At 30.5% G+C, this 19256-nt stretch overlaps 1 protein-coding gene across 4 annotated transcripts in view; it reads right to left on the reverse strand.

The window, feature by feature from the left end:
* LOC145268294 (uncharacterized) overlaps positions 1–19256 on the reverse strand; it is a 672998-nt gene that overhangs the window by 101345 nt on the left and 552397 nt on the right. The gene's annotated exons all lie outside the window — the stretch shown is intronic.

Genomic DNA, 19256 nt, shown 5'->3' on the forward strand with positions numbered 1-19256 from the left:
TAGAATGAAGACATTTTTCATGCTTACTTAATTTTAATTTCAATCCCTATTTACTTTTCTCCCTATAAAAAGCAGAATATGACATGAGTTAGTTTTTAATATGGGAGAATTCAAAATGAACCTGCCATTAAAATACAAGAGTTTATGTCCTCTTACAATGATTAAAAATCACAATATAATTCTACTATATCTATCTCTGGAATCCTTATTCCAATCTTGATCAAAACCCTTTACTTTGTAGCAGTCACCATGACATACTATTTTCTCTGGTGGATTAATGCCCCCCCTTGTTGACTGATGTGAGCAGCTAATAGGGATCATTGATCCTATATGTCTCTTAAGGAACTAATTACTCCTGCCAGGAACTAGCCAACAGAGAAGCTTAGACCACCAATGAAGACAGACCTTTCTCCTCTCACTCTCTGTTTACTGATTACCCCCAAGCTGCAACTGCTTCACTGAAGACTTCCACTGGACAACCTGAGGACACTTCAAGTTCTTTTCTTTCACTTCAGAAACAGTCTTTCTTCTTTCAAAATAAACCATTTCGTTGTTTTGTTTAAAAAAAAAGAAGATGTTCATCAATTACTCTGTGCTTTTTGTGCTGCAAATTAATATTTTTTAGGAGGTTTGTGCACTCATGCGTGAAACGCAAAATAAATCCGATTCTAAAATTAAAGGCTTAAGCTTAAGAAAGTCTTAAGAAATTAAAGTTCAGGAAATCATGCTTGATAAGTTCTTAATGACTACAGATCATGAAATCTGAGGAATATTTATTAATTAATGTCTTCAATATTTGTTGTTAAAATTTCACAAATATTGGAGATATCTGAATTTTCACAAAAGGACTTCCACACTCTTTTTACTTACTTTCTTTCAACATAAATTAAACTTAATATAGCCCACATTTGTATCCCGTATGCTTAGCAGCTGTGTTAAAAAATGTATAGTGATTGGTTAATTATCATGCAAATGTACAAATAAGTAAACATAATTGTTTTTATATAGATAGAGATTGCCAAAATAAAGAAAACACACACACCCACATGCTGAGAATAAAGGAAATAATATTCCAATGAGATGGAGAGATGAAAAAGGAACAGACCAAACTATCTATTCATCAACGTTTCCTCTTTATTTCAAGACTTCTTTGGGGTGATTAAATTGAAGAAAATAAAATACCGGTACAGTATTTGAAAATATACTTGTGAAAAAGATGCCTTTGTTTTATTTCAGAAATGCCAAAGATTTTTTTCTGTTCTGAAATATAACAAAGCCATCCTTTTCACAACAAGTATATTTTCAAATATTGTACTGGTATTTTATTTTCTTCAATTTAATCATCCCGAGGAAGTCTTGAAATAAAGACGAAATGTTGATGAACATATAACTTGTTTTGTTCCTTTTTCATCTCTCCATCTCTCTCTCTCTCTATATATATATATATATATAATTTTTTTTTTAGGTTGTTATTATTTAGAGATAAGGTAACCATAATACAAGAGTGCTCAATACCGAAGTAGAGCAAGGTATATATATATATATATATATATGTTTTTACATAAGCAGTAACCTATTGCTACACGGTCATGAGCATGATTTGGTTAGCTAGTTTTTAGAAACCAGAGACCTTTTCAGGAAGTCTTGCTTATATGAAAGCAAATTTTGCTTTCATATAGGCAAGACTGCCTGAAGAGGTCGCTAGTTTCTAAAAACTAGCCGACCAAAACATGCTCATGAACGTGTAACAATATATTACTACTTATGTAAAAACAAATATATATATATTATATATATATATATATATATATATATATATATATATATATATATATATATATATATTCGCATGAACATTTCAAATACTTAGAAAATCCTACCAGTGACAGAGTACGATGGTGAAGTCCGCCTGTCATCCTTAAAAGTATCAAATCCAATGACCAAGTAATAAACAATGATCAGGAGGGAAAGTAAAATATAACCGAGGGAGAAATGGATCAAAGCCGTTTGTAAAAGAGTTGCAAATGGAATAATCCAAGGAAAGAACGCCATCGAGATTGGCTTGAAATTCTTTTAAAACAGTATAATCAATTTAAGTACGTAGTCAATAGTATACAGGGTGTCTTAAAAAAATGTACTCACACTTCAACTGCTATCAGCGTTGTCTGGACAATAGTGGTCATTAATTTGAACATTCGCGAATATGATTCTTCAATTATATTTGTCTTCTGCATTCGGAGCTATTCCAATACACTCTATGTTCATAAATAAAGGATTTATTGTTATTTGAAGTGTGAGTACATTTTTATAAAAAATATTTTCTTGAGACATTCTGTATATATCTGGTAAGTAGATTGGATACATATCCAACAGAATTAAAAAAAAAAAATAAATAAATTCAATATCTGTGGAATATATCAGATATTTTTTCCAGAAAAATCTTAATACTTTTTTTTTCAGTCATTATTAAAAGTTTGAATTGAAATCTTATGTTGTATGATACAGTAGAATCAATACCGTGGTGCTGTCTAGTTAAGATTTGGACATAGAAGTGAAGGTGCAAAAGTTGAATGCACATAGGATCGGGTTAACTGTAGGGTTGGTGTTGGGGGTTAAAAATCTGTGAGTAGAAAGGAAAAGAGAGTAACGAACTTTTGATCAGTGAAGAAGTATGAAGAGAAGAATATCTTATGGATTGGACATAAACAAATGCCAAAATTTACAGAGAAATTTCTTAACGAGAAAGAAGAGAGGGATATAGAAGCAAAAAATAACGAGAGAGAGGAAGAGAAAGGGAAAGAGAGACGAATATAAAAAAGGAAAGAGAGAGGGAGAGAAAAAAAGAAAGAAGGAAGAAAGAGAAAAAGAAAGAAGGAAGACAGAATAACGAGAAAAGATGGAAAAGGTGGTAGAGGAAAAGAGAAAAATAAAGAAATCAAGAAAGATGGGATAAAGATAGATAGAGAGAGAGGGGGAGGGAGGGAAGGAGGGAGGCGAATATTGGATGAAGAAAGAAGTAGAGGAAAGATGGTAAAGAGACAGAGAGGGGAAGGGAAATTGGATAGAGAGAGAGAGAGAGAGAGCGGAAAGAAAGATGGGATAAAGAGAAAAAGAAAAGATGGGATAGAGAGAGAGAGAGAGAAAAGAAAAGAGAGAGAGGAAGATGGGATAGAGAGAGAGGAAAGATGGGAGAGAAGAAGAAGAAGAAGAAGAAGAAGAAGAAGAAGAAGAAGAAGAAGAAGAAGAAGAAGAAGAAGAAGTGCATAGAAAAGAGAGGAAAACTAAAAAAGTCAGTAGAAAATCTTTTTTCTTTGATTTTAGCAGTTAACAAAACAAACAAAAGTGTGGGACCTGCCGAAAGCAGATTTTACTAAGGAAAAGTCTCAAAGGTCAAAACTGACTAATTTGGAGGCGGTGAAGTGAGGGGGGGGTGAGATCAGAAGTAGTCTAGAAAATAAGTTCTTAAGTCCAGCTGAATACCAAAGTGGAATGGAAGGGCATAAGAATTACTGAGATTAAAAACACATAATACTGGCTCTAGGAGTCCATCTCCTCCCACCTCCTTTCAATATATGAGAGACGGGTGGGTGGGTCCACTCTGTAAAATAAATTAATGTTTTTTTGTAATTACTAAAACTCAGAGAATTATCCAATTTCATTTTTTTTTTCTTTTATTAAGCTATGGTCATAAAACTGTAAGCAATAGATAGAGGCTACTAAGCTAATTAAGGGATGCATAAAACTTAGGAAGATGACCATAGTTAGCTAATACAGAACTTTGAAAATGTGACAGTGATACAGGTTCATTCACGCAGAACACAATGCCAAAGGAGATTGCTGGTACATCTCTGAGCAAACACCAGTGTGATTATGCAGAGGGTCTAATGTGAATGTATATCGTTGCAGGTTTGGTCTGTTCAGCCACAGCATCGGGCGGTATTTAAGCATTGTGGTGGGGCAAGAACCATGAAAAAATCTGTAAGCCACAGAAGCAACTGTTATATTCTGGCGAGTAGACAGCAGGTCTAATCCAAGCAGATCATATACTTTGGTACTTGTACAGTTTAATCAAGACATTAAAAAATGAAAATATCGAAAGAAAAAAAACAGTTATATTGTATGTATCCATTTTGACATGAAGATCTCTGAAAAAAAATTTCCACTTAATTTGATCGAGTAGTTTTTTTGTTTTTTTTACAGCAGAAAAACACGTTTTCATGAGAGCGCGTTGAAGGCAGACATCTTTGATTTGTTTTAAATTTTTATTTGAATTTTAGAAACGAAACGGGAGATAACTCCATGTAAAGCACCGACACTCCCTCCCCATCTTTAATACTAGCTTTTCTTCCTAAAAATCAAACCTTTTGCTCGGTATCATAACAAATTGTTTTTTCACTGTAAAAAAAAAAAAAAAAAAAAAAAAAATGCTTGATGAAATTAGTGAAATTTTTTTCGGAGAACTTCATTCCATAACAGATACATACAATTTAAACATTTTCGATATTTTCATTTTTTTAATGTCTTGACTAAACTGTACAAGTACCTATACTTTTTTTTTTTTTTTTTTTTTTACATAGCCATCACCACTTATCAAGGCCAAGAGGCCACTCGAGGATAAGGGTTAAAGAGTGTACAGTAGAAATTGGACAATATAGTAATCGTTAGTAATGGAGATTCGGTAAATTTGTTAACTTATATGGAACGCCTCATCAAGAACTTATTTACGTTAGACTGTACTCAGCAGGAAAACGGAAGACAATTCCACAGGCGTGCAGTTCTAAGAAAGAAGCTTTGTTCATGGAATCTACGTTTAGGTTTAGGCACAGATAAAGAGTGGGGGTAATTATTGATAGTGTTTTCTGCTGGACGGGTGTTTCTTGTGAAAATTTGGTGAGGGGGGGGGAACCATAGATTGGAACTCAGTCAAGCACCTGCCATGAAAATAACAATAAAGCAAAACTCACAACATCTCTTCTGTGAGAAAGAGGTTGCACGGAAGAGAAAAGGGCATCCCCTGTGAGGCTACAAAGTCTATTTTGAACTCTATCAAGGCAGGATGTCCTTTCTGGCAGCTCTTGCCCAGATGTGGCAACAGTACTCCATCCTTGGACGTACCTGGCTCTTATATAGATAGAGAATTGCATCAGCAGTGAGATATCTACTGGATCGATAGAAGGATCCCACCATTTTTCCAGCGGCCTTGGCAACGGATTTAATGTATGTGTTCCATTTAAAATCAGGAGTAAACGTCAAGCCCAGAAGCTTGTCAAAACATGGGACCTCCCCAAGATGAGAGCCATTCATTTCAATTGATGCCAGATGGGGATCAGAGCGTTGATGATGTAAAGATAAAAGCTTGGTTTTAGATGCATTAAAAATAACCAGCCACCTCTTTCCCCATTGTACCATGTGCTCAAGATTAGAGGAGAGAGAATCGGAGAGAACTTGGTTGTTTACGGTCTTAGATGTACTACCATAGATAGTAGTGTCATCAGCATAAATGTCTACAAATGATGTAAGGATGTGATTTGGAAGATCATTAATGTAGATCAGGAAAAGAGTTGGGCCTAGGATGGACCCGTGAGGGATTCCAGCATTAATACTGTGAGCTTCTGATTTCTGCCTATCAACCACTACTCTTATGAACCTATCAGAGAGAAATGATTTAATAATTGAAAAGACATTTCCAGCTATACCGTAGCTGGAGATTTTGTGAAGTAAACCTTTACGCCATACTCTATCAAAGGCCTTTGATATGTCAAGAGCAATTGCCCTAGAAAGGTAGCCTCCATCGAGAGATTCACTAATCCTATGAGATATAACTCTAAGCACATCTGCTGTAAATCTAGCAGAAGAGAAACCATATTGTGTGTCACTAAGAAGGTTATTTTTGCTGAGATGGTTGATTACTTCTCTATTTAACACAGATTCCAGCAACTTACTCATGACGCACAAGAGATTTATTGGCCTGTATTGAGAGGGAGATAAACGATCACCTGAATTCTTTAATACAGGCCATACTGATGAGATTTTCCAGGGAGATGGGAAGCAATTCTCCTTAAGACAACGTTTAAACAGTATTGTAAGGATGGGCGCTAGTTCTGGTTGGGAACTGGGAATATGTGGTATATATCTGATGGTACGACGCCGTAGATGCCTAAGAGAATCAGAAAACACCTTACTAACTTCAGCAAACACTAGGGATCCATATTATAAGTGGAGGTGAATCACTGCCTTGTAAAACCTAGTCGGCAAATGCCATTCATGAGGAATTTGGTAGCTCAGGATACACAACAAGTAACACTTCTTATTAACCCGATTGGCTATATAAAACAAGTGGTCATCAAACTGAGATTGCTAGATATTATTACTTTCTGATAGTTATAGTATTTTGAGAATGGCACAAATGTGTTTTGAAATCAACTCCGCCATGGATAGGAACAGGAGAGATATCTTTAGAAGACAATAGCACGACTGTTTTTGCTGGGTTGAACACTATGCCCCAGTCCCCTATCTATGCAGACGCAAAAACGAGCAGCGACTGCAAGTATGTCGGCGCTATGTAGAGGTCTATGTATGACACAGAAATGTATGTGTCATTGACATAAGAGCTTCGAAACACAGCCAGGTCATCACAGTTAAAATGAGATGTTGCATTGCCCATTAATGTCAGCAGGTCGTTGATGAAGAGCAAAAAGTAATATTGGCACAATAACACTTACCTACAGCACCCCAGCTGAGACAGTTGAATTAACTCAATGAATTAAATCTTTAGCATTTATTCAATAACTCACATAAAGACAACTGTTCAAATTTAGCGTCATAGCAATTTTGAAAGAAGTAAAAGAAGCTTGATAGGATTTAAGTTTGGACCAGATTATGATGTGTTAGAACTATTATTTCTTATTTCTACACTAATACTTTTATACATGCCGACACAATTAGCCAATCAGTAATCAGTTGTCAGCATTGAAATTTGTTGTCTGCTAACAACTGATTTCTGATTGGCTAATTGTGTTGGCATATATTACTGTAGAAATAAGAAATAATGGTTTTAACACATATGATAATCTGGTCCAAACTTTTAAAAAGTGCTGTAGTCCATGGTGTGGAGTAAAAAAAACAAACCTTCCTTAAAGGTTTAGTGAAAAAAAAGTTGTTGGAAAACTTTTTTTGAAAAAGAGTTGTAGCCATGTTTTTATCATATATTTTTTGTATACTTTTCTTGAAAAAAAATTTTTTTTTTCGATATGTTCTTGAAGAAAATTGTTTTTCATATAATTACACTTATTTTCTTATTTTACAGTTTTGTCTTTAGTGTTTTGATTTTATCATCTCTAGCAGTACTTTATATCGGCTTTTTTTTCCTGGTTTCTTACATAACCATGCTGAAAGATGCCGACATGAAGTTGGGTCATATTCTGGATAAGTACTAAATATTTTTTATCTTTTTTAAATTACATCCGTTTTTATTTCTTTAAAGAATAATTGAAAATCATTTTTACACTAAAAGAAAAAAAATTATTTATAAAATATTAAAATTGTTATAATAAATAAATAAAAAGGTAAAAACGTTGATTTTTTTTTATTTAAAAAGCTACAAGATCACCTCCCTTACCTAGTACAGTAAAACAGTAAAATGAATACCTTATATAGAACACTTTTGCACCACTTTTATTTTCTATTACAAAGATTAAAATCAAGCATACTAAACTTTATGTTCGGAATCCTTTTTCTAAATTTAATAAAAATCAATGATTGACTGCCCAAACAACAGTCAGAGCTTTTAACTGTTGCATTATTCGGCTAAGAAACTCTTTCCCTTTTCAAATAGTTTGTATGCTGTACAAAGATAGTACCTGCCCTGTATTTATGTTTTATGAAATTATTATGTCAAAGTTTTTGAGAATAGATCGCGTTACCTTAAAATTAATAGACTTTATATTTTCAGTTTCTAGCTTAGTAACAAGGATGATAAAACAAGTTGGGGATAAAACTAAAATATTTAAACAGTTAAATAAAGCATTTGTTCGTTATCCTGATGCTTTTGAATCGTATAAAATTAACCAGAATATATTAATAAAGGAAATCCAAAATTATATTAGTAATGTATAAAATGTATTATTTAAAAAAAATGATAAATTTGTGTGTGTGTGTGTGTGTGTGTGTGTGTGTGTGTGTGTGTGTGTGTATAACTATTATATATTTTTAATAAGAATGTAAGTATATAAAGTACTAATAATAGTAGGGGGAGATAAGTATGATTAACCCTAATAATATAACACTGGTAAATTAAAAAAATATGTCCATTTTGAATTTGGAGACAGGGACGATTCTCACAGGTAAGGAAGATATTTTTTTGTAACATGAATAGGTTAGTCAAATTAATTATGAGTAGGTAATTAGATCCAATATCTGGAACATTTTTGTTCTTGTGATTAAGGGAGGTAGTGTTTGATCAACACTGCTGGGTAATCATGATGTAATATACTGATTTGTTTTTAAATCCCCAAAATAGCGTTTAATTGTAAACAACTGGTGATCCCTTAAATTAGCACTAGTACTAAAGTGAATTCGAGAGAGAGCAAGTTGATGCAGTGATTGCAGGTGATTAAATGATTTACTGACTAAATAGTTTTCCAACGAATGATAAAAAAATATAAAAATAAAATTTTTCTTATATAGTTTTAAAGGTTAAAAAACATCCAAGACTATATATATAAGGCACTTTTTTAATTTTTATTTTTTCCTTATTTCACACACATGTACTTTATGTGTCTGGGAATGTTCATAGATATATTTTGTATTGGAATGCCTTCAATAAGCATCAAAATTCGATAATTGAAAAAATCCAATTAAAAAGGATGAAATGTAACACCCTTATAGTCTAACATTACAGGTGCATTTGAGAAGTTTTATCACTACAAAAGCAGAAGGGCCCGGCATATAAAATCAACAGTATGTTCTTTGATATGACAAGGGCACGTTCGAAATGAATGTTTCTGCTTAGGGCACAACTGAACCATGATACTTAACTTTTTCATTTTAAACTGTAATTCAAGCTGTTGTATAAAAATAATTTTATAAAAATCAACAGTAGGTTCTCTACAGTGCAATGTAGACTACTACATATTGTGGATTGCATCGCTGTGGGGAGGCATGTGAAGCCCCCCCCTCCCCCAGTGCACTGTGGTGAGTCCTTGATTAGAGCAGACGATTAATAGATTTGATTGAAAAACTGGCGATTTAACCAATTTCCATGGCAATAAAAATATCAAAAGTGTGGACATTCGTTGATCATCGTTCAATCCCTGCTAGTAACTAAATCAATATGTATTAAATAAAGGGTTCAGTTCGAAATTCCGTATAGATTCTCAAATGTATCATAAAGATTTCCGAGTTTAACCAGATGAAAAACTAAAAAAGTGTCAGCGGTTGCATAAGGTATCCTTGCTAGTTTGCCATTAAATAAAGGTCTCAAATTTCTAAATTCCAATTATAACAAATTTGAACATCTTTAAAGCATAAAACTCATATACTTACCTATCATTGTTTCTTTTTATACCAATTTTTAAAATCTTTTTTCTTTAAATGAATTATCACTCATTAAGGACAATAGCCACTCAAGGATAAAGGTTAATGAAATAGATGAAGAATATTATTAGATGATCAAAAACGATAAATGATATAGGTATAAATTTGATTACTTATGAGGACGCTTTATGACAAGTATCTGTTGACATCAGACTTGAAGACGATTATGTTGTAATTTGCAGGGAAGCAATCATGTGATAACGTGTTGGTTGTGATATGCGTTTTAAATCAGAATTTTGAGAATAAAAAAAAGTTTAATAAATAGCTGAAAAAATAAATCTAAAACTGTTTTTGTTGAAAATAAATGTTTATAATTCTTTGTGGTCTAACGTTTGAATAATTCACATTGTTTTATAAAAAAAATAATAATTTTAGGGCGCCATTATTCTCTGCAAAAAAATTTTTATTTTCCAAATTGTCATAATTTACTAAAATTATAAAAAAAACAAAAAAAAACTAAAAAGCAAAAACAAACAAATAAAAAACAAGATAAACAATTTTCAAGAGGAATGAAAAAGTATGTAATGAATTCCTGACATAAATATGAAAGAATTTTTTGAATGCACCATTGATTTATAGCTATACAAACATATACAAATCTGAAAAAGAAAATATAAACAACATTGTTTTTTTTTTTTGGCTTTTATTTGAATGAAATATTTTAGAAGCTGTAAACTCAAAATTTATCAGTCATTTTTTTGTTGTTGTTTTGTTATATTTTGGTTCTTCTTGAGATAACATTTCTCAATAACTACAAATCTGCCTAATAAAAAAAATTAGAAACGTATTTGCTGTGATTAACTGAGGATCAGGTAAAAGTCCAGAATAGTTAACAATTGAGAACTCGTAAAAAATCAAAATCAAATAAAAATCAATTAATAATTAATAACAAATGCAGTAGAAAAGTAAATTCTCTACCAACCTAGATACTTTTAATGTGTGGAAAATGTTCACAAGATTTTATTTTATTGCTAAATGATTTTTTTTTTTTTATTTCTAATGAATTCTGTCTGATACTAGGAAAATAAAATGGCTGCTGAAAATTTAGAGACAATTTGTTAACTTCATGTTGAAAACGTAGTAAAAAAACCCAAAAAACCCTAACACTAACCCTAAGTCTGAATGACAAGACCCTTCTCCCCCAACAACTCTATATTACCTAATCACTTAAGTTTAGCAAAATTTTGTAGGTTTTTTTTTTTGTGTTTCATAAAAAGAACTATTGGAAATAAAAAAAATAATTTAGTTTCAACATGTTAAAGGTATATGAATCAGCAGATAATTTAATTCTCCTATGTTTGTCATTTTTTGGCGTTTATTTTATCTATTTAATCTATTTTTATTTTGTTTAAGAGTTCTCAACTTAACTACTTTGGATTTTTATCGAGGATTGTTTGCGTGTCAAAAGAAATACAAGTATTTTTGTTATCTTAAACTGATGACTTTTAAAGATAAAGTGAATGGATAAAAAGAAGCTGTTGGAGAAAGAAACAAGTATATATAATTTTTTAAGATAAAAGCTTTAGCAGGAGAAAAATAGGCTGTGAAGAAATTGGGTAATCTCCTAATGTATGGTCGTTCATTATTTTTGGTGAAACAAGTTTTCACAATACTCCAAAATCTTATTTTTACTTAAAATCATCTTTCGGAAAATAAATAAATAAAATTAGTTATTTATATAAGCAAATGGTGAATAAAAACCTGTTATATTTGGAAAATCCAATATGGAGTTCTCCAGTTTGAGAGAAAATTGCAAGGGAGATAAGCATGCAATCATAATTTTAACAAAAGGAAATAACTCCTCCACCTTCTCTTTATTTACCTTTTTTTTTTTTTAAAAAAAAACAAAAAAGAAGTATTTACTAAAACGTTGTTTTTTTTTTGGGGGGGGGGATAAAAATAAGCTGTTTGTGAGTAAAGGCGAAAATAAACCCATAACACTGTAAAATTAAATTACCATAAATTAGGAAATTCTCAAAAAAATTAAGCTCATGCTAAAGTTAGTGACTTAAATGCTATTAAAGAATTTAATACGATGAATAAAATGGAGAAATGAAGATTAGTTGCATGAAAAACAAGTATAATAAAAGAAAAAGTAAATTTTATAAAACTTATACTTTTGCCATAAAATATGGTATCCAAACAATAGATTTAGGTAATAATGACATAGGTAAACATTAAGACCATTTTGACAACAAGCTAAGAAGAAAATAAAGGGAGATAACTCAACAATACTTCAAACTTATGAGATCGATGTTGTAATGCTTATGAATTTCAATCAATCGTTTAAAAATAATGATTTTCTTCATCAAAATAAAACTACTTAATCAATTTAAGTGATTTTTTGGAATATGATATTTACTAGTTATGCAAAAAAAATTAAAAAAATAAAAAGCAAAAATGGGGTTAGATTATAGGACCCATGATTATAAAAGCTGGCTTATTATAATTTCTTTATAAGTTTCCGATTACATTTTGATTGTGTTTGAAAGGTAAAAGCCTAAAGTTAATCTCTAAAAGGAAAACAAGGTATTTTTACATGTAAAAAAAAAAAAAAAAGTTATAATGAAAACTTTCATTGGCAAAAATCTCGCAAGCTTAAATTACTGTTGAGTCATCTTTTTCTTGGACACCCTGAAAATTCAAGTAGATTTGAAATTTAAATAAATCAATTGATAAAAATCCCTTGAAAAAGACTTGTTTTCTGAAACTACTTAGACACGAGAGAAAAAATTCAATAATTATAATATATAAGACAATAATTAATAGATTATATAATAATAATAACCATACTTAGATATTAGGGCATATATCTGATGAATCAAATAATTATTCAAATTATCTATTTAACATATTGCTCAATCATTTCCTTGCCTTAAATTTGGCCTAAAAGATTTATGGACTAAATAAGAACAACCCTTAGAACAAAATTTGACTTGATTCATTAACTCGATGCTTTTATTGTAGAATGCTTTATTTCGGCCTTAAAACAAACCTCGGTTTCTGTTATCACATTTTTCTTTTTATTGTAGTCAAATCTATTTTATTTATTTATTCATTTTTTTTTTGAGAATTCATTTGAGGTTTACAAACTGCCAGTAGTCATTTGGGATCACCTCTGGAGAATAGGGTGGGCATGCAAGCAATGCAAAATACAATTCATGTACTTTTGCCATTATTGTAATCAAAGTGTGACATGGTGCATTGCCTTGGTGAACAAGCACTTTTGTTCTTCATCTCTGTCTGCCTTTTGTCGATTTCTTCCTTTCAACATACAAATAATGCAATACAATATTTGTCATTGATAGTTCTTCATTTCTCAAAGTAAAAGATAAATAAAATACCTTGCATGTCCTAAATAAAGAGGCCTGCTAAGGTTTACACATCTCATCTCTTTGGACAGCTTTTAACTGCTGCTGTCCACTCAGCTGGCTATCGATTTGACACCGGAGTGAAGTGGTGGATCCACGTTTCGTCCACTATCACATATTGATTTTTTTTTGTTTTACAAAGTAGTCATCACTTATCAAAGCCCAAAGGCCACTCGAGGATAAGGGTTAATGAATGTAAGGCTGTAGTGTAATACAGGGTTTCCCAAACTTCAGGACACCATGAAGCCCTCGAGCAGGGCAAAGGTTTTTCATGGAGCACTAACAAGATAATTTTTAAAATAAATATGAAAAGATTAATTTCATATTTTAACATTAACTAATGATTTTGGGTTCGTTGACTTTTTTTTTGATTTTGATTAATCAAAAATTGTTGCATTATTTGTTAATTTAGTTATTTTTTTTTTCTTTTTCATGAACGATCCTGAAACTCTTTACTAATTATGCATCATATCTCTTTCCGGTAAAAAAGATCAATAATTGTTTGCAGCCATTTAATTTTTCTGTATAAAACATTTAGTCCTTTCAGAGGTATCTCTCATTTGTTTATATAAACGAGTGTTTACGTGTAATTGGTCTCTTTGTTCTCAAGATGTAAATAAAAGCAGACATATCTTTCTTTTCTGCGCCTGTGTGCGTAAAACTAAAAACATGTTACATGTTAATTAATTTATCTTTTTGTCAGCTGTTGATATGACTTCCAATATGAATATTATTTGAAACTAACAAGGTATGTTTTTTTTTAAATTCATAATTAACTATCAAGGGTTATTAATTAACTAATTAATTAACCTACACTGTATTGTAAAGAACACTATGGTGAAATGGTTTGAATGTAAAGGGGCGGTGGTGTGAACCATGATCATTGATTTCTGCAAAAAAAGGGCCTGATGCGTGAAGAAACTTTAAAAGAACTCTTGTAATTAAAAATGGTCTTAGTTTCAAAAATAAATTTATTATAAGGTTAAGTAATATCTTATTTTTTACAGTTGTTTGATATCAAAATTCAAGACAATGCCATGTCTATTATGATGTTATCCTGCAACGTCTAAGACTTCTTGTTTCTATTCCTCATTTCTACATTATGTACATATTACCGCTTGATTGTATGCTTATGTTTTCTTTTTACTATTGATTGATTGTTTATTGAAATAAAAATATATTTATTAATATAAAAAAAAAGAAATAAAAATTACATTTTTTTATTACATTTAAAATTGTAAAAAAAAAAAAAAGAAATAAAAATTACATTTTTTTTATTACATTTAAAATTGTAAAAAAATATATATAATCACACAAAAAATTAGAATCAATTATTCTAATAAAAAGTGTTTGGAGGAAGAACTAGAAATAAATGTACATATTACCGCTTGATTGTATGCTTATGTTTTCTTTTTACTATTGATTGATTGTTTATTGAAATAAAAATATATTTATTAATATAAAAAAAAAGAAATAAAAATTACATTTTTTTATTACATTTAAAATTGTAAAAAAAAAAAAGAAAGAAAAATTACATTTTTTTATTACATTTAAAATTGTAAAAAAAAAATATATAATCACACAAAAAATTAGAATCAATTATTCTAATAAAAAGTGTTTGGAGGAAGAACTAGAAATAAAGGCATATAAAAAAAAAAAGGTAAAAATATTTTTTTATCACAAGCCAAAGTCGATAACTCAATTTTGTGAGGTGATTCAATCAACTAAAGAATTTTAGTTGAAACACGAGTTAAAAGAAAAATTATTTTCTTGTAAGTGCTTTGTGCATTATAATTGGATATCTAAAAAAAAAAAAAAAATAAAAATGCATTATACGTAAAAACACTATTACATAATTATGTGTCATGTTTAAATTATTAAAAATTCCAAAAATTATTTTTTTAAAAATAATTGTGTAGAATATTTGCTTGAACTATTTTCTTATAAAGAAATTGAAATTGAAATCGAAATCATCATCATCACCATCATCATCATCAATCTGCCATTTTCTAATTTTAGACAACAAAATTGTAATGAAAAAGGGAAATAAGTCAGTTTGTCATATAGAATTGGCCACAATAGATTAAGAATAACTGCATTATTCAATAAATTTTATTTTTTCTTGTCATTATATTTTTACTTGATTATTTTACATAATTTAAAAAAAAATTTCACTAATTTCGACGTGACATGTAAGTATGTAATAGTGTTTTTACTTAAAATGCCTTCTTTGACATCTAATTATAATGCCTAAGCATCTTCTTTTATTCCAGTATATATAGGAACAGTATATTTTAGGGTTTTTATTTTTCGATTGCATCCTCGAACTTAGGGTTAATAAAGGACATATGAAAAAATATGTCATTTTATTTTTTTTTAACTAAATAAAATAAAAACGTACCTTTCAGTAACCCCCAGCTAAAATAAAAGAACAAGTGCATGCATACACACACCTTACCAAATCAAGTTATTGTTTTTGGTCCGTGATAATAGATTTTACCAGAAAAAAAAACAAAACAAAAAAAAAAAATGTAACCAATGTTCTCTTAATTGCATCAGCCACCTATTGGAACATTTTGGCTTTTAACGAAAAGTATTGTAAAATTCAAATCTACCGTAAGAAATTCTAAGCTAAACATATACATTAATCATAAAGTATTTTTAGACAAGATGTTTTATTAAAAACTATTAATAAAACTATCAAACAAGATAGTGTGTGTGTGTGTGGTGTGTTTTTATTGCCTATAGATATACACTGAATTTTTACATTTTGGGTACTTATTTAGAATAAAGACTATGTGATTGCCAGAATCTTTTGAGTTTATGTAAATTCCAAAATGCTGAGCCAATGAAATCGTAGCGTATGTCATTTAAGAAATTTTTTTTGTATCATTGGTTGTTTTTTTATTATTATTATTATTATTACAACAACAACAACAACAACAATAATAATAATAATAATAATAATAATAATAATAATAATAATAATAATAATAATAATAATAATAAATATTTATCTTGATTTGAACAAAAAAATCGTTAAAAATATTTTTTTAAATCATAAAATAATTCTTGTTTGCTTTCAGTTGTCATTCAAAAAATAAATATTTATTCATCAAACTTACCTAAAAATTAGTGTTTATTTTATTTGAATTTTCTTAAGCAGTTATTTATTTTCTTTGTAACAAAAAAGAATATTTTCTCAGGTTTCAATTAATTTTTCATTAAATTATTTTCATTATAACAAAAATAATATTTTTCATTGAAAAAAAGTTGACTAGCGTTTGCAACCCCCCCCCACCCCATGACAAAACTTTTGTTCAACATCTTCCAGCATTTTATGTAAACTGCCCAGAAAATCCTGCAAGAGTACCAAACTTTCTTATTCACTATTAATTGAATTTTTATTGAAATGAAAAATAAAACAAGGAAAAACTTTAATGAATTTTTAAAAGCCTATTACAAGAAAATTTTTTAGAAAAAAATGTAGGCATGATTAGATTCTGAATTATTTTTTTTCTGGGCCTTTAATCCGGGCAATGCTAGGTAAATACAACTAGTCTATTATAATTAATGGTTACTAACACAAAGTGTCTACATGTTCCATGATGGCTGTAAAAGTCACTTTAACCAATATCTCTGGAAAAGTATAAACACACTATGGATTAGATAGTAGGGTAGATTAGACTATCAAGTCTTAGTAGAGCAACTAGTCCACGCGATTTCCGGAATAACTCTGTAGAAAGTTTCGAAGTCTATTACTCAGATGGAACAAACTCATTATCTATTGAAAAGATTTCTTAGTGATAGCCTAGGAAAAAAAAAAAAAAAAATAGCAATTACAAAAATTAGTTACTCCTCTTGACATTTCTACAATTTTGTTGAAATTACTTTTTCTCATGCGTGGAGTAACAGATAACATGATTATGAGGCAGTCGACTTATTTCATTTACTCATATGGTTACATATATAAATAGTATGACTCAGAAGTCTTATCCTTGTTTCTATTTAATCCCTGAAACAACCTATTTTCTGGACTTTTGACCAGGATCAGAGTGTAGTATCTGTTTTGATACTACACCTTACCGGTTCTGTTCTTGCTGGAAGAATGAGAAATCCTTTTTAGATTTGTCCCAATACAGAGTGCTCCCTTCTTGTTGGGCTGGATTTTCTCTACATTAAAAACCAACCTTGTGACTAACTCCTAATGCCTTTGTGGGGATGAGTAGGGTGGGGCAAGTAAATAGGGATGGTACATTGTTGTCCACTGCTTTTATTTTGTCCAGCGTAGTGTTGTGATGTGGTCAGTTTGCTTATCCCAACAGATCAGTTCTGCCAACATGCCTCTACATCTCTTGTTAAATATGCGGTTTCATATATGCTCAGATATATATTAGAAAGATTGTGTGCATATTTTCGAGATATTACTTGCAGGCATAGATAAATCCTGTCATCTATAATATAAAGTGTAGTTGTTTGTACATATGGTTGTATGTTCAGCTAAAAGTTAAAAAAAAAAAGTACAAAACAAACCACCAAAAAGTTGATATTGTCTTGACTGACATTGCCCCAGATATATAATATCTAAAATTTATGAAAAAAAAAAAAAAAAATTCTTTGAGGGTCAACTGGGTAAGTTTTTTTTTATTGGAGAAGGAGGGGAGGGCTGCTGCCTTTTCTGGATTTTTTTTTATGTAATTATGTAATAATTTTTCAAAGGAAACAACGTATCTATGTAATAATTTGAAAAAAAAAAAACAACAAAAAAAAAAACTACATAGTCATTATTTGCGCAAGATTTCAATCTTGCGCAAATTATATAATTTCTATTTGATTTGTGGCGGGGGTTGAAGAGGTAAAAAAGCATGGTATAGCTGGATTTAGATGTTACCCACACTATTTAAATTCTTTTATTTAGCATTTTATGGTTCTGGGTAATGCCAGGTTGCCCTGCTCATATTTTTGTATGACACACTTCTCAGCAGGTTTTTAAGTGGTTTCACCCCCCCCCCGCCGACACAGATGCTTAACTACTCTTGGTGGTCTTCACGAATCAAAGAATATGTCAAGTTTATTACTTTTAAACGTGCTGTAAATAAGTATTGGCTTATAATTTTTTTTTTTTTTTTACTAAGAGGCTAGCGGAGGGGGGGAGGGGTTACCCAAAGTTGCCTGGGTGTGGAGAGGTGGTTAAAAAAAATAGTTAAAAAAAATATATAATTAGAGGTTGTAGGCAACCCGGGTGGAGAGAAGTGTTATAAAAAAAACGTAATAGGCAGGCTTGAACCTGTAAGGTAAAGGAGAAAAAGGTAAAAAAAAAAAAAAAGGGTAACTGCTAGGACCGCACAGCCAGCGCGACACACAATGCCGCTGCCATTCAAATTAAGGTTAGTTATTGCAAGGTGTATGATGACTTTGCAAAAATGTAGATGAAAAAAAAAAAAAAAACGACCCCATCCTTGTAAAAAACGGCCCAGTTGATGGTGAAAGAATGAATATTTTTGGCCAGTTTTTAGATATTTGTTGTCCGAGAGACAGAGCTTTAAAACAATACCAATTTTGTCACAGTCTGACATGCATGTAGAAAGTTTTTGGCAGACATACACAGACACACACATTTTGGCCTTTATATAGATAGATTACCACTTATAAAGGCTTAGAAGTCACTCAAGGATATGAGATAGACATTTCAGTAATGGTGGAAATTGGATAGAAATTGATTATTTAAGAGGATAGCCCAACAAGAACTTGTTTACATTTAACTTGAAAATGACCATGTTATAGTCAGCTGGGAGCAGCCCTGCGATACTGTGTTCCACAGACAGACAGTTCTAGGAAAGAAACTTTGCTCATGGAATTTTTGCTTTTTAAAAACTAATACCAGCACTGGAGCTAATAGTTTAAATGCTTTATTCTGATTTCTAAAATTTTACAACCGCCACCTCAGAATCTTAAAATTTTTTTTAAAAGTCTGACTTCAATAACACTAACAAACCTTTTTGTATTATCAACGTGTTTTTGATTTTAATGGGTTACTTTTTTACAAAGCTCTACAATTTCAAGTTTTTTAACGCTAGTATTTTCATAAGGAGATTTTTTTTTGTTTTTGTTTAGTTTTATTTTCTTAATCACTTTTGCTTATGTGTAAGAAAATTCTTATAATTTTAACATAGAACAAAGAAAACATTGGTTTCAATGTAAGATAATAGGAGCAAAGAATAAGGTATACATGATAATAAAAACTACTAAAATCTAAAGGCTACGGTTAGTTCTGAAAACAATACAGGCAGG

The sequence above is a fragment of the Euprymna scolopes genome, chromosome 43, assembly GCF_053919585.1.
Source record: "Euprymna scolopes isolate OS-2025 chromosome 43, ASM5391958v1, whole genome shotgun sequence".
Taxonomy (NCBI): Eukaryota; Metazoa; Mollusca; class Cephalopoda; order Sepiida; family Sepiolidae; genus Euprymna; species Euprymna scolopes.